The 2,981-nt window shown below is 48.8% G+C and overlaps 2 non-coding genes across 2 annotated transcripts; both read left to right on the forward strand.

The window, feature by feature from the left end:
* Positions 1-23: 23 nt before the first annotated feature.
* On the forward strand, positions 24-1,818 carry LOC113146722. Its single transcript, XR_003297358.1, has one exon. It is a non-coding gene; the product is annotated as a small subunit ribosomal RNA (ribosomal RNA).
* A 579-nt stretch (positions 1,819-2,397) lies between these two features.
* Positions 2,398-2,553, forward strand: LOC113146721. Its single transcript, XR_003297357.1, has one exon. It is a non-coding gene; the product is annotated as a 5.8S ribosomal RNA (ribosomal RNA).
* Positions 2,554-2,981: the final 428 nt, after the last annotated feature.

Raw genomic sequence — 2,981 nt, forward strand, 5'->3', positions numbered from 1 at the left:
GGCGGCGAGAGGAAAACGATAGCAACCTGGTTGATCCTGCCAGTAGTCATATGCTTGTCTCAAAGATTAAGCCATGCATGTCTAAGTATAAGCTTTTATACGGTGAAACTGCGAATGGCTCATTAAAACAGTTATAGTTTATTTGATGGTCTCTTTTACATGGATAACCATGGTAATTCTATGGCTAATACATGCGCACAGGCCTCCTTCTTTGGAGGGGCCGTGTTTATTAGATACAAAACCAACCCACTTTGTGGAGCCTTGGTGATTCATAGTAACCGAACGGATCGCATTTGGCTTTTGCCGGCGATAGATCATTCAAGTTTCTGACCTATCAGCTTTCGACGGTAGGGTATTGGCCTACCGTGGCATTGACGGGTAACGGGGAATTAGGGTTCGATTCCGGAGAGGGAGCCTGAGAAACGGCTACCACATCTAAGGAAGGCAGCAGGCGCGCAAATTACCCAATGAAAACAGTTTCGAGGTAGTGACGAGAAATAACAATACAGGGCATTTAATGCTTTGTAATTGGAATGATAGGAATTTAAAATCCTTCCAGAGTAACAATTGGAGGGCAAGTCTGGTGCCAGCAGCCGCGGTAATTCCAGCTCCAATAGTGTATATTAGAGTTGTTGCAGTTAAAAAGCTCGTAGTTGGATTTCTGTCGTGGTCATCCGGCCTTGCCCGTAGGGTGTGCGCCTGGGTTGCCCGCGGCTTTCTTCCGGTAGCCTTCCGCGCTTCGCTGCGTGCGTTGGTGTTCCGGAACTTTTACTTTGAGAAAAATAGAGTGTTTCAAGCAGGCTTGTCGCCCTGAATACTGCAGCATGGAATAATAAGATAGGACCTTGGTTCTATTTTGTTGGTTTCTAGGACCGAGGTAATGATTAATAGGGACAGTTGGGGGCATTCGTATTTAACTGTCAGAGGTGAAATTCTTAGATTTGTTAAAGACGAACTACTGCGAAAGCATTTGCCAAGGATGTTTTCATTAATCAAGAACGACAGTAGGGGGTTTGAAGACGATTAGATACCGTCGTAATCTCTACCATAAACTATGCCGACTAGAGATAGGGAAACGCCTACCTTGGCTTCTCCTGCACCTCATGAGAAATCAAAGTCTCTGGGTTCTGGGGGGAGTATGGTCGCAAGGCTGAAACTTAAAGGAATTGACGGAGGGGCACCACCAGGCGTGGAGCCTGCGGCTTAATTTGACTCAACACGGGGAAACTCACCAGGTCCAGACATGGGAAGGATTGACAGATTGATAGCTCTTTCTTGATTCTATGGGTGGTGGTGCATGGCCGTTCTTAGTTGGTGGAGTGATCTGTCTGGTTAATTTCGATAACGAACGAGACCTTAGCCTGCTAAATAGGATCGGGAACTTTGGTTTCCGCATCACTTCTTAGAGGGACTTTGCGTGTCTAACGCAAGGAAGTTTGAGGCAATAACAGGTCTGTGATGCCCTTAGATGTTCTGGGCTGCACGCGCGCTACACTGATGCATGCAACGAGTTTTTGACCTTGGCCGGCAGGTCTGGGTAATCTTTTGAGTGTGCATCGTGATGGGGATAGATTATTGCAATTATTAATCTTCAACGAGGAATGCCTAGTAGGCGCAAGTCAACAGCTTGCGCCGATTACGTCCCTGCCCCTTGTACACACCGCCCGTCGCTGCAACCGATCGGAGGGTCCTGTGAACTCATTGGACTGACCAGCTGTGCTTCGCGGAGCTGGTCGGAAAGTTGCGTAAATAGAGCCCTCTAAAGGATGCAAAAGTCGTAACACGGTTTCCGTAGGTGAACCTGCGGAAGGATCATTCACACATTCTGTGTCGAGCGACGGCTGCTGTGTATGCTGCTTGCTATGTTTTAGCATGTGGTGTGGCGCCGCTTGCGAGACTGGAAGTTTTTAACGTTGTATACACCCATCCCAACCCTCGAATCGCTTTTCTCTCTCACGACGCATTTTCTTTTTAAAGCATTTGATGAGGAGATGTTGTTGCTGATGCTTCTTTTGGAGAGGAGGCGTGTGGCGAGCGTGTTTCTACTATGCACATGTACTACCTACTAGACCTACACTGGTGCTGCGCGTGTCATTTTTGTTACGCGTGGGAAGGAAGGTAGGTTGGGTGTGTGTGTTGGGTGGATGAATATGATGCACAAATGCTATGCAGATGCGTGGGTGCGAGAAATGTAGTGTGAAGTGGTTTATTGCTGCTGGCAGTTCCGCTGTGTTTGGTGGTGTTGCGGCAGTAGTGTTCCACTCTGACTCGCTCGTTCTCACTGTGCACGTGTCTGTGGTGGTGTTGCTGTGTGTGCGTGCATTGTGCGCAAAAGCAGCGCTTTTCTCCGCAGAAGTGTTTGTCGCGCGACACTCCTACAATTTTTGTAAAGTGAAAAACTTTCAGCAATGGATGTCTTGGCTCGCGCATCGATGAAGGACGCAGCGAAATGCGATACGCATTGTGAATTGCAGATTTCAGTGAACCATCAGATTTCTGAACGCATATTGCGCTGCCGGCCATATTGCCGGCAGCACGTCTGTTTCAGTGTCTTTTAACTATCCCAAGTAGACTGTCGTCGTTTGTCTCCGAGTGGAGAGACGCCGCGCTTGTGTGTTTGGCGTGAGCTGATCTGATCGCGCATGTGCGTGTGTCTGTTTCATTTGGAGGGGGCGATGGTGGTATCGTTTGGGCGTCGTTCTAGGCTGGTGCTTGTGCAGAGCGGGCAGTCACAGGAGGCATATATCCTCCTTGCGGGCGTTGTTTTGTGTGGCTGTCTGTGTGTGCAAGTGCGTGCGTGGCTGTTCGTCGCCTCAAGTTTGGCTGTGAGGTCTCTCATGCTGTAGCGCTGCATTATTGAGTGCGCAAGGTGTGTGTAGGCTGAAGAGTATTATGTAGGCACGATTTGTGTGGTGGCTCTTTCTTTGCTGCTGCTCGCTATCCTTTCGTCCGAAAGAGATACGGTGGTGCGTCTGTGTGCG

Source organism: Cyclospora cayetanensis, unplaced genomic scaffold, assembly GCF_002999335.1.
Source record: "Cyclospora cayetanensis isolate NF1_C8 unplaced genomic scaffold, CcayRef3 CcayRef3_contig_523, whole genome shotgun sequence".
Lineage (NCBI taxonomy): Eukaryota > Apicomplexa > Conoidasida > Eucoccidiorida > Eimeriidae > Cyclospora > Cyclospora cayetanensis.